Source organism: Cebus imitator, unplaced genomic scaffold (genome assembly GCF_001604975.1).
Source record: "Cebus imitator isolate Cc_AM_T3 unplaced genomic scaffold, Cebus_imitator-1.0 Scaffold678, whole genome shotgun sequence".
In the NCBI taxonomy this organism is placed as follows: domain Eukaryota; kingdom Metazoa; phylum Chordata; class Mammalia; order Primates; family Cebidae; genus Cebus; species Cebus imitator.
The window spans coordinates 482,433-495,022 of record NW_016107993.1 but is presented as its reverse complement, the minus strand read 5'-3'; the positions used below and the strand labels follow the sequence as shown (position 1 = coordinate 495,022).

General features: G+C 45.2%; 1 long non-coding RNA gene across 1 annotated transcript in view; it reads left to right on the top strand.

Annotated features, from left to right (window-relative positions):
* The window catches only part of LOC108296021, a 12,622-nt gene extending 5,454 nt beyond the window's left edge, over nt 1-7,168 (top strand). Inside the window, exons 2-3 of the long non-coding RNA XR_001821714.2 lie at nt 3,396-3,399; nt 7,157-7,168. This is a non-coding gene — a long non-coding RNA (uncharacterized LOC108296021). The remainder of the gene's footprint in view (nt 1-3,395; nt 3,400-7,156) is intronic.
* Nucleotides 7,169-12,590: the final 5,422 nt, after the last annotated feature.

Below are 12,590 nucleotides of genomic sequence, written 5' to 3'. Positions count from 1 at the left end.
AAAAAAAAAAAAAAAAAAAAAAAAAAAAAAAAAAGAACAGCTCTCAGAGCCAGAGAGGGCATCCCTGGGAATCAGTGTTTAAGTGCCTTAAAACCTGGCAGTGCTTCACCTGGCCCCACACTCTTTGCTTTGTTTTCTTACCCTTAATAGAGGCTGGTCATGGCTCTGCCTCCCAGCCCGCAGGGTCTTCCAGCTGCGGTCACGTGCCCTCACTCCCAGCTGCCATTAACTGCTCTGTCATTTGTCCCACCTTCAGTTTCTTCCTTATTCCTTGTCCTTACATCCTAGTTCGTCTCTAAATGGAAAGAGGAAAAGTGATGCTATCCACAGGCAGCTCTGCAGAAAGAACATTTTTTTTTAATGGCTTAGGTTGGGGAAGGGGATTAAGACACAGGAGACATCGAAAGTGCTGACTAAAACTAAGTTTCAAATCTCCTGGTGCATTTTCTTTCTCTTGCTTACTATGCTGGTTAGTCATGGATTTCCGCATCTTTAAACACTGTGAGTTGTTGATTCATTTGACACTGTGCTGTATTTCACAGCCTAAGCCTTGCATCCGCAGGATGATCTGAGAGATGACTACCTGAGAAGTCTTGGTGTTGAATTTGTCCTTTGGAATTACAGGTTCCCGGGCTGACGGCTTTGGTTTTAGCACATGCAACAGCTAAGGGTCTTATTACGAAGGCGAAGCTATGCAGACCATCTAGGAGAGCTTGTCAGTTGACATATGATTTGCTGAAATGCAATCACCCAAACGTCGGGAGTGGATTGCTTTTTATTCCTACTGGCACTCGGGGAATTTGCTTTGACATTTCAAAAATCTGCATCGCTGATGTGGGGTGAGGGGTAGGGTTATAAAATGTGCTGACACCTTCTCACTGAAGCAGCAAGTGTCTGGCAGCTCATTTTTTTTGCTTGTACAACATCTCCTCTTTGGCTTTGGATACAGGACATGCCACGTGACTTTCATCACTTCTGGAAGCCACAGCCATGCTGGCAGGATGACCTGGTGAGCCCTGGTCCCCTGTCTGTCTGGCATACGACAAGGGTCTTCTTCTCTCCAGGGATACCCCCTGAGTCTCCTGGGCCTGCCTCAGGGCTCACAGCCTTTCAGAAGCCTCTGCTATGGCAGGATCCAGGATGGAGGTCCGAGTTGAACCAAAATCACTGAGTGCCAGGAAGCCACTTCCTTTTTCGGAAGAGTGACAGCCCAATGTTCAGGTTGGGGCATGAGGCCAGAGGCATAGAGTCCATGAGTCTATCTGGGAGTCCTGGAGGTCACAAAGGAAGGCTTAGGGTGTGTTGGGTGTAATTTTCCTCAAGGAAGTAATCTACATTGTGCATCTGCTTGGTGGGCCAAACTATATGCATTCACTGTGCCATCCTTTGGCAACCAGGGAGCCTAAGCAATGACATTCCTATTGCCTTGTGGCTTGTTAGGGGCCCATAGCCAGGGGACTGCTTGTGATCCTTATTAGGACTCAAAATGTCTCCAACATTACACAGCTTCCCTGGACTGAATGACCTCCCTCAAAATTGTCTGCATGCCAAGTCAATAAGACACATGTTAAGAAAGCAAGGTCAACTGGGTGTGGTGGCTCACATCTGTTAACCCAGCAGTTTAGGAGGCCAAGGCAGGCAGATCATCTGAGCTCAGGAGTTCAAGACCAGCCTGGGTAAAATGGCAAAACCCCATCTCTACAGAATAAAAATTTTTTAAATTAGCCTGGTGTGGTGGCACCCACCTATAGTCCCAGCTACACGGAAGGCTGAGGTGGAAGAATCGCTTGGACCCAGGAGGTCAAGGCTGCAGTGAGCTGTGATCATGCCACTGCACTCCAGTATGGGAAACATAATGAGACCTTGTCTCAAAAAAAAAAAAAAAAAAAAAGGTCACTGTGCCCTACCATCTGCCATTGCCTCACTTGCCTTAAGTCCCCTCTAAACATTCCAAAAGGTACAAGTCACTAGAATACAAACTCCATGAAGACGCACCTCATTTGCCATTTCACTGCGGTATTTCTAGGATCTAGCTCCGTGCCTGGTTTACAGTAGTTGCCAAATAAACATGTTTTCATTTAACCAGCATCTGTTAAGTGCCTATTGTGGACCAAGTGTGTGTATTCACTAAAGATTCAGTGAGAAGCAAAAGCAGGCTCAGTCCCTCCCTTCATGGAGCTTGCAGTTTAGTGGATGTTGAGTGAAAGAACAAATCTGTGCAGAAAATGCCCCAGGAAATCATGGCCATCGCAAGGGCAGAAATCATGCATGAGTCAGTGAAGTCCATATGCACTCAGTTTTCCATTCATTCAGTGCATATTTATCAAGCACTTGCATAGCTCAGTGGATAGGCACAGATGCTACAAACACGAATAAAACATGATTCCTAGCTTCAAGAATCTCATGGAGTGGCAAAGAGATAAACCACTGAGGAAATAATAGCCATACAATGTGGCAGATGATATAATAAGGTATAAAATGCTGAGGTAGCTAGCACAGAGATGGGAACTGCCAACTTTTCTAGAATATCATACAGGGTATTAAAAGATTTCTAGAATTGAGGACAAGTTGAGAAAGGCAATCTAGATGCGGGGAAAGGGGAAAAGCAGCAGCAAAGTCTGGAAGCATGAGAAGCTTGTTTGGAAGGACTGTGGAATGTCTAGCGGGAGCTAGAACATTGGGTACAGAAGGAAAATGAGGTTAGAAATTTTAAATTAGAACTTGAAAGCCAAGCTAAGGTATTGTCTTAGGCTTCTTGTGCTGCCATAGCAAAATACCATAGACTGGGGAGCTTAAGTAACAGAAATTTATTTATCCCAGATCTAGAGGCTGCCAGTTCAAGATCAGGTGTCTGCATATTTGGGTTCTGGTGAGGGCTCTCTTCCTGGCTTGCAGATGGCTACCTTCTTGCTGTGTCCTAACATGGCTCTCCGGTGAGCAAGCTCTCTGGTGCCTCTCCTTACAAGGGCACTAATCCCACCATGAGGGCCCTGCCTTCATGACCTCACTTAACTCTAATCACTTCCCAAAGACCCCCATCTCCAAATACTATCATATTGGAGGTTAGAACTTCAACATGTGAACTTAAGGGGACAGAAGCATTCAATCCATAACAGATTCGTAAAGCTCATTCTGTAGGAGGGGAGGTTATGGAAGGAGGAACCCAGACCTAGGCGATCACAATTGTGGAGGGGCAGGGTGTGCGTGGGGATGGGGGTACCTGGCGGCCCAGGCTTGTGGGGAGGACATGGCATTGACCTCTCTTTTCCAACAGTCTCACAATGCACTTTCTCAGCTGCATTCAGGCAGAAGGGGCACCTTGGATGATCGTGGATAAGTCCCCAAGGGGCGCTCTACGGCAAGGGAGAAAGAACATGTTTACAGGCCCAAGAGAGGCCAGTTCTTGTCACATAGTAACCATCCTACAATGAGGATGGTGAAAAGATATGGAAACGGTCAGGGACTGTTTGAACTCTGCAGCACTTCGAAGACAAAATGTTCTCCAAAAGTCTATTTTGGTTTTGTATCCTTCCTCGAGGTACATATATATATTGTTTTCTTTTTTGAGACAGAGGTTTTTGCTTTTGTCACCCTGGCTGGAGTACAGTGGCGTGATCTCAGCTCACTGCAACCTCTGCCTCCTGGATTCAAGCGATTCTCCTGCCTCTCGAGTAGCTGGGATTGCAGGCACCTGCCACCACGCCTGGCTAATTTTTGTATTTTTAGTAGAGATGGGGGTTTCTCCATGTTGGTCAGCCTGGTCTCAAACTCCTGACCTCAGCTAATCTGTCCACCTCAGCCTCCAAAGTGCTGGGATTACGGGTGTGAGCCACTGCACCTGGCTTCTTCAGGGTACGTATCTAAAATTCCCAGCCAGTGCTTGGGTTTCCTTGTCCCATTTCCATCTGCATTTCAGCCGGGTGAGGGCATCTTGTCAATAATCTGTTGCCAGCACTGTGCTGAGGTGAGGAAGCTGCTAGGGGTAGCACTTCCCTGGGAGGGCGAGGCCCTCAGAGGAAATAAAACTGACCCAAGGAGAGGGAGTTCCTCTCTGGCTGACCTGCAGGCAGACTCCAACAAAGAGGGGCGGGGATTCCAGGTGAGCCCTGATTGGCAAGCCACAGAAGGAGAGACCCCTCTGTATTCTCTGTCATAAGGATTAAAGAAATGAAAGTTAACTATCAGTGACTTGGGATCTGATCTCTTAACTCTGTCCCTCTTTTTTTTTTTTTTTTTTCTTTCTCAGAACTGTAGGCACAAGGAGGACATCCTCTGTGTTCTCTCCGATTGTTATTTGAAATGTCATCTCAGGCCACATCTCATGCAGGCCAAACACTCCTAGCCCCTCTGATGGCCCGGATGGTAGAGAGAGTAGATGAAGGCGCAGGCTCCATGGCCAGCCTGCACAGGCTCTGCTGGCGGGAACCCCTGGCAAGTTCTCTGAGGGAGTCTCAGTTCTGGACTGCTTCTCAGTTAGAAGAGATTGGCCTGGTTTCAGGTTTGACTTGTCAGATGGAGATTCCCAAAGCTGGAAGGACACTTAAGAGTCCACCTAGCGGCTGGGCGTGGTGGCTCACACCTGTAATCCCAGCACATTGGGAAGTCAAGGCAGGTGGATCACGATGTCAGGAGTTCAAGACCAGCCTGACCTACACGGTGAAACTCTGTCTCTACTAAAAAAAAAAAAAATCCAAAGTTTAGCTGGGCGTGGTGGTGTGCACCTGTAAGTTCAGCTACTCAGGGAGCTGAGGCAGGGGAATCACTTGAACCCAGGAGGCAGAGGTTGCAGTGAGCTGAGATCACGCCACTGCACTCCAGCCTGGGCGACAGAGCAAGACTCTGCCCCTAAAAAAAAAAAAAAGAGTCAACCTAGCTTAGCCCATATCCCAGGTACTTGTCTATCAAAACCAGGCCAGGCCACCACCTCCAGGAGCCCTTTCTCATTCACTGCCAACTCAAAGGACTTCTTGTCCCTGCTGAGCCCCTCAGGCTTTGTTGGTTCCACTGTCCCTTTTACTCCTCAGCTTTCTATGCCCATTCCCCATGCACTTCCTCCATCCAGCTAGCAAGCCTGCTCCCCCGCCCAGCACAGACATTGTCTCTATGATGCCTCATCCCACTGGCTGTCCTTAGGCTTTCATGCCATCCTCATCCTCAACCCCCTCTGGTGGCGCATGACCTCTGTACCCCGATCTGGGTCTGCCTGGGTCCGTCTATTGTGTTATAAAAATCCCCTCCTCTCCAACTCCCTGTAACCTTTTTCTGCCCTGGTTCCATTTCTTTCTGCCAGTGCAATCATAGGGTCATGCATTCTTTTATTCATTCAAAAAATGCTGACAAGCACCTGCTATGTGCCAGGCATGGTGCTAGGTGTTGGGGCTTACAGCTAGTAATCATATTCCTCTCCCTCTGTGTCCTGAACCATTTGATAAATGCACATGGGAAACAAACATAGGATCCAAATCTCTACCAGCTGTGTTGCTGGCTGTGTCAGATTGGAGAACTGGCTGGACCCCACAGCCAAGTGGGCTTCCTTCCTACCACTCTTCCCTCCCCTCTGGAGTCTAGGCTCATCCTTCCCAAGCAGCAGTTTGCAAATGCTCACCTGCCAACAGCCAGGGGCTCTACCACCCCACACCCATGGAGCCCCAATAGGGGAGACATAGGGAATGGGACATTTTTGCTTAAATTTAGGAAGTTCTTGCATCTCCTGAAGCCCAAACAGCAAATTCTTTTTTTTTTTTTTTTTTTTTTTTTTTTTAAAAATTTTTTTTTTTTTTTTTTTTTTTTTTTTTTGAGACAAAGTCTCGCTCTGTCACCAGGCTGGAGTGTAGTGGCACGATCTTGGTTCACTGCAACCTCCACCTCCCAAGTTCAAGTGATTCTCCTGCCTCAGCCTCCCGAGTAGCTGAGATTATGGGTGTGCACCACCACACCCAGCTAATTTTTGTATTTTTAGTAGAGACAGGGTTTCACCATGTTGGCCTCCTAGGATGGTCTCAATCTCTTGATCTCGTGATCCGCCCGCCTCAGCCTCCCAAAGTGCTGGGATTACAGGTGTGAACCACCGCGCCCGGCTCTAAGCAGCAAACTCCAAGAGCAGTAAGTCCCGGATTACAATCCCTTGCTTCAGGCATTTGATAACTCATTAGTCAAGGAAAAGCTCTGATGACTTATTCAATCAGAAAGTATCTTTGAGCCGCCTCCATGGGCATAACCCATGAGAGATGCAAAGAGGAAACAGAGAGATATGAGGCCTGGTGCCATCCTCAAGGGGCTCATAGTCTAAATTCAGAGGCCAGATATGCATGCCCAACAGGGAAAATGAAGGTAGAGCCTTGCGGTTAGTCCTGTCTGCTGCTTGATTAAAAACTGAAACCACTGGACAGCTGAGATTAAAAAGAAATTCTTAGCTCTAGATGTACCGAGTCTATTCCTATCTTCCTTCCCTAAACGTATTTTTTAAAAGATTATTCTATGAAGCTCTTTCTGAGAGTGTTGAAGAGTTTTAAAAAGTCTCTTGTTGGGGGCTGCGCGCGGTGGCCCATGCCGGTAATCCCAGCACTTTGGAAGCCGAAGCAGGTGGATCACCTGAGGTTGGGAGTTTGAGATCAGCCCGGCCAACATGGTGAATCTTCGATTCGACTGAAAACACAAAAATTAGCTGGGCGTGGTGGGGGGTGCCTATATTCCCAGCTACTCGGGAGGCTGAGGCAAGAAAATCACTTGAACCCAGGAGGCAGAGGTTGCAGTGAGGTGAGATTGCACCACTGCACTCCAGCCTGGGCGACAGAGCAAGATGTTGTCTCCAAAAAATATATAGACATATATATCTGGGGAGAAAAAGTGGCAGAATTTTCTTCTAAAGCTTATTTTCATTGCCATTAAAATGAAAACAAGATTACTAGCCAAAAATGCAACGTTGACCTTTCAGCTAGCAATTCTAATGTAAGACCCTGTTCACAGAAGCATTTATTGATCAAAGTTATTTGATATTTTGGTGGTTTTCAGAAGCCCGTCTTCTCCAAAAGTGCAAAGCCAACTATAGCCATCAATAACTCACATGTTTGCATTGATAAAAAATTACAAAAATGAGATAGAAATATGTGAAAGTTTCTCCACACTCAGAAAAGAGCAGTCCTGACTCTTCTTGAAGGTCAAAACAAAGCTCCATGACCTTTGCATATGAGATTGGTTAAGAGGTCGCCGTCTTATTTGGAAAACCATCTGGGCAACTATTCTGAAGTCATTCTCAGGGAAGAGGGAAGCTAAGAGAGAGGCAATTGCACCAGCAAAGCCAGATGACTAGAGAGCATATTCTTTCTGCTGACTTTCCAACCTTTTAACTTCATTCTTCCTTACACTGGGGATGGTTACTTCTTCTCTTATCTCAAAGAGAAAGAATTGGAGAGGGAAAGAGAAAGATCATGAAATGTCAACCAGGCTAACGTCCAGGAATTCTGTGCATTCACTGGGAGGCTAAGGCATTCTATCTAGGAAAATAATATGACAGTATTTGTTGGGTACCTCTTCTATGTCAGTCATTTTCCAGAGTGTGTTTTAATCTTTCATCTCATTTAGTGCTCATATTGAGTCTGAGAGATAGGGGCTATTATATTCGTTTTCATGAATGGGGAAACTGAGGCTGGGAATTAAATGGCAGTGGTTGTAACAGCTGCCATTTGCTGAGCATCTTTGCGCCTGACACTTTATGTTCATGAAATCCGTTCAGCCTTCTCAGCAAGCTCCTGCAGAACTAGTCACATAGTGTCTTGTTTAATCCTTTTAAAAACCCTATGAAGTAGGAATTTTCCATATAACAGAAGAAGAAAACTGAGGTTTAGGGAGATAAAATGCTCCCTGAGACTTTGCCCAGGAAAGCGGGGAAGCCAGCTGCATGCCCGTGTCTCTGTGCCTCTGCAGCCCCTCCCCTGGAATGAGTGTGGGCAAAGTGAAGGAAGCCTGTGTTTGCCGCATCCTGCCCTCTTCTTCCTCTCCCACCTTGCCCCCTGAGTTCAATATTCCCATCAGCCTGGTAACCTGAGAGCAAGATAATGCTTAGCTCAAATCACTAGTGTTATTTTCTGGGAATCAGGGAGGATACTGGGCTGAAGAACAAGGCAGGAGCCACATCTCCATATAGGTGACCCTCCATTCTGCCTCTGAAAGCACTCAGTTCGCTAAGGATAATCACAAAGGACAACGTCAAGGGCATGGGCTTGGGAGGCAAACAGCTGGGGTGGGATTCCAACCCCTCCATCAGCAGCTATGTCTGACTGTGGGCACATTATGGTTCTTTCTAAACAGTAGTCTCCCCCACTGTAAAATCAGATAATGCCCATCTATACTGTGATACTGCAACATGGTGATGTTGAGAAGGTGCCCAGTTCAGTGCCCAGAACATACAACGTGTTGATGATATGGCAGTTTGGCTGTGATCAGCAGCCTCTTGAGGCCAAGGCCTGAGTTCGCTGTGTTTATTGTGTCTCTCCCAGTGCTAAGCTCATAGTCAGGCTGACATAAATATTGTTGAATTATTCACAACCTGAGTTATGATAGTGAGCCTTGGTGACACAACTCCAGAACCAGCCCCATGATTTATATAATTTTTCTCTCAGTCTATTCAGGTTGCTATAATAAAATGCCATAAATGGATGGCTTACAAAAATTTCTTTCTTTTTTTTTTTGAGACAGAGTCTCACTGGAGTGCAGTGGCACAATCTCGGCTCACTGCAACCTCTACCTCCCAGGTTCAAGAGATTCTCCTGCCTCAGCCTCCCGAGTAGCTGAGACTACAGGTGCATGCCACTACGCCCGGGTAATTTTCTGTATTTTTAGTGGAGACGGGGTTTCACCATGTTGGCCAGCCCTCACTGGAGGGCTGACAGAGGCACAGTGACTAGCTCTTACCATTGATTGAATAGAGCATTTCACTAGCCATTGTCCAGCAGGAAAGCTTTATCTGTACACACACAGGACTGAGACACCTGTGTGTGCCTCAGTCCAGAGGGAAAGCCCAGGTCAGCAGCACCTCAGTGACAGCAGGAGATGCCCCTTCCTACCAGGCTGACCAGCAAGGCTTTGTGTACATCTGCGATACCCAGGAGTGTGCTCTGCAGGGCGGAGAGCTCCAGCCTCCCAAGAGGAGGCAATGAACTTCATGTTAAACTCTATTGATGAGCATAGCTTCAATTTTACTGTAATATTCTGGTTGGGCAAATTAAATTGTACCAGCGAGGAGGGATTTTTTTTTAAAACCTTTAACAGCAGATTTAGAGAAAAATGTTTTAAAGAAAATATTCAATGTTGGCAAGGATGCAGGAAAAAAGGCACTCAAACACTCTTGAGTAGAGGATGAATTGCCGTGCATTATCTAAAGGGCAAGTCGACCATAAGTATCTAAAGCTTTGAACGGCAATTCTACTTCTAGGGATTTGGATGTAAGAAATAATAAGAAATGTGCCGGGGCCGGACGCAGTGGCTCAAGCCTGTAATCCTAGCACTTTGGGAGGCCAAGTCGGGTAGATCACGAGGTCAAGAGATCGAGACCATCCTGGTCAACATGGTGAAACCCCGTCTCTACCAAAAACTACAAAAAATTAGCTGAGCATGGTGGCGCGTGCCTGTAATCCCAGCTACTCAGGAAGCTGAGGCAGGAGAATTGCCTGAACCCAGGAGGCGGAGGTTGCGGTGAGCCGAGATCGCGCCATTGCACTCCAGCCTGGGTAACATGAGTGAAACTCCGTCTCAAAAAAAAAAAAAAAAAAAAAGAAAGAAATGTGCCGAGAGATTTAGTTATGTGGTTGTACACTGGCACATAATTTATATGAGAGAGAAAAATGGACAATACAGCTGTCCAACATAAGGGAAATGGATTACATACAAGATGGTATAATATATTGGAGTATAATTAGTCATTAAATAATTATCTATGTATGGAAATGCATTTGCAGGGAAAATGTTTATGATGAATTGTTAAATGAAAAAAGATTAGGTCACAAAACAGTATTGCAGTATGATTCTATCTTTGTTAAAACAGAAGTATACACAAGATCAAAAGTCTGAAAAAAACATATGACCAAGTTTTAGATAATGTTATGTCTCTGAGGTTATGGGGATTTTTAAATTTTCTTTTTGGAAATACGTCTTTTCTAATTTTTCTGTGTACGTACTGCTTTGGTAGTAACAAAATATGTTTAAAAATTGAAAAACTCTTTTATACAATTATAAAAGTTCTCATGTTTAGAAAAATGAAAAAAAAGTAGTTGTTTTTCTGACTTCCCTACAACCTTAACCTCCCATATCTGTTTCCTGGCAAGACGGTTAAAGAATTTAAATTTCCTTCCGGAAAGCTTGCAGGCATGTGTATGTATATACATGTGTATACAGGGACGCATACACACATACACAACAATACCTAATTTTCAGAACTTGGCTTTTTCTTTGCATCTCTTGAACAACTTTGCAAATAATCATATTTAGCTCTGTCTCATTGTTAAAGGGCTATGTAATATTCCATTAAATACATTTCTTGAAAGCCAATTTAGAGGTAAATATTCACATACTTCTCTTTATTTACCTGTTCCTATTCCACCACAGGAGAATTCGAAAAGCTACAGTGACAGAAATCAGAATCTAGAAGAAAGAATGGTGTAGCTTGTGTTTGTTTTTATTCCGAGAACTGGAGAGTAGTTTTCACTTGGCTATTTTTTTTTTTTTTTTTTGAGTTGGAGTCTCACTCTGTCACCAGGCTGGAGTGAAGTGGCATGATCTCAGCTCACTGCAACCTCTGTCTCCCAGGTTCAAGCCATTCTCCTGCCTCAGCCTCCTGAGTAGCTGGGTGCCCACCACCATGCTCAGCTAATCTTTGTATTTTTAGTAGAGACAGGGTTTCACCATGTTGGCCAGGATGGTCTCGATCTCTTGACCTCATGATCCGCCCCCCTCAGCCTCTCAAAGTGCTGGGATTACAGGTGTGAGCCACTGCGCCTGCCCACTTGGCAATTTTAAAAATATTTTTGATTACTTGCAAACTTCTGCATGCTTACCAACCTATAACCACTGAAAAAATTATATGTTCACCTTGCACAGGTCCCCTTTCATAGGTCTTTGGACCTAACATAAGGTCTTAACACATGTCAGGTGCTCAATGAACACTTACCAAATTAGCAACCAATAATTTGGCACACCAGCACCTCTCTCCTGCTGGATGCTTATCTCGATCTGACCCTGTCCTGCAGGGACAGTTACATCGCAGCCACCATCATGGTGCGTTAACGATCCCATCACATTTAGATATGTTCTTTCTTGTAATTTGGATGTGATGTTTTGAAGGGCACATGTCAGCATGCCAATATCATGAGTACCATTCTTTTCAAGTTCAAGAATTTGTAAAAGAGCTAAAATCATTTTCCCAATTCTGATCAAATCAATCAGTCATGTCAGAAGCCCTTTGAATTAGTCGAAAGAGGAAAGCAACATTTTAATTCTGCTGCTGATGAAAACAAGACACATACCGCATGCATAGAAAAGGAAGAGATTGGAAGCCTGCATTTTTCTTGTAATGAATGATTGCTTTCCTTGAATTGGCCTGATGTTTTAGTGTAAGCTTGTGAGCTTAGTAAGTTTAAGATGTTTCTTCACTGGGTTGAAAGGAGTCAGTGCCAGGGTGAGATCTAAACTCTTGCTGATGGTTCTTGTCAAGCTTTCTGCCAGATCCATCATCCACAAGGTGGTTTCTAAAAGATCTCATCTGATGTCCGGGGCTGGAGTTAGAGAATTTGCAGGGAGCATGGTGCAGTAGAAGTGGGGAAAGAAAGGTACCAAGCAGCATTTGGGAGATTAACCTGGCATCTGTATCCCAACGTTAGTTAAAGGAGAACTGACATATTGATCCAATGTCCCTTTAATGAGGAAAATTTATCCTCCCCTTTTATCTCATTAGTTTGGAGCTGATGGGAAAGTGTCTGCTGTCATCCTCCCTTGACTGCACTGTGCACCTGTGGAGGAGAGATGGGCATACATAGGTAGGAAACATCCACCTGGCCTCCTCCTCGCCTCAGTCCCAGGCCAAAGATGTGGCCTCCATTGATTTATGAATTCTCTGAAGTAAAATGAATTAGTCTCCTCAGGCTGCCATAACAAAATACCCCAAACTGAGTGGCTTGACAGGCAGACATTTATCTTCTGTTAGCTCTGGAGGCTGGAAGTCTGAGATGAGGGTTCAAGCATGGTTAGGCTCTGGTGAGGACTCTCTTCCTGGTTTGCAGATGTCTGCCTTCAGGCCGTGCCCTCTCAGATGGACAGCCAGTGAGCTCTCCCAGGTCTCTTCTTATATGGACACTAATCCTATAGGATCGGGGCCCCACTCTCATGATCTCATCTAACCATAATTACCTCCCTCATGTCCCTATCTCCAAATACTGTCACAGTGGGGATTAGTGCTTCAACATATGAATTGGGGGCAGGGGAATGGGAAACACGATTCAGTCTATTGCATAAAGTTACCTTACTTTCAGGAAATTTAGTAGCATCAAAGACAATTGTACTTACAGAAATCAGCTTAACTGACGAAGGCAGTAACTTTGGCA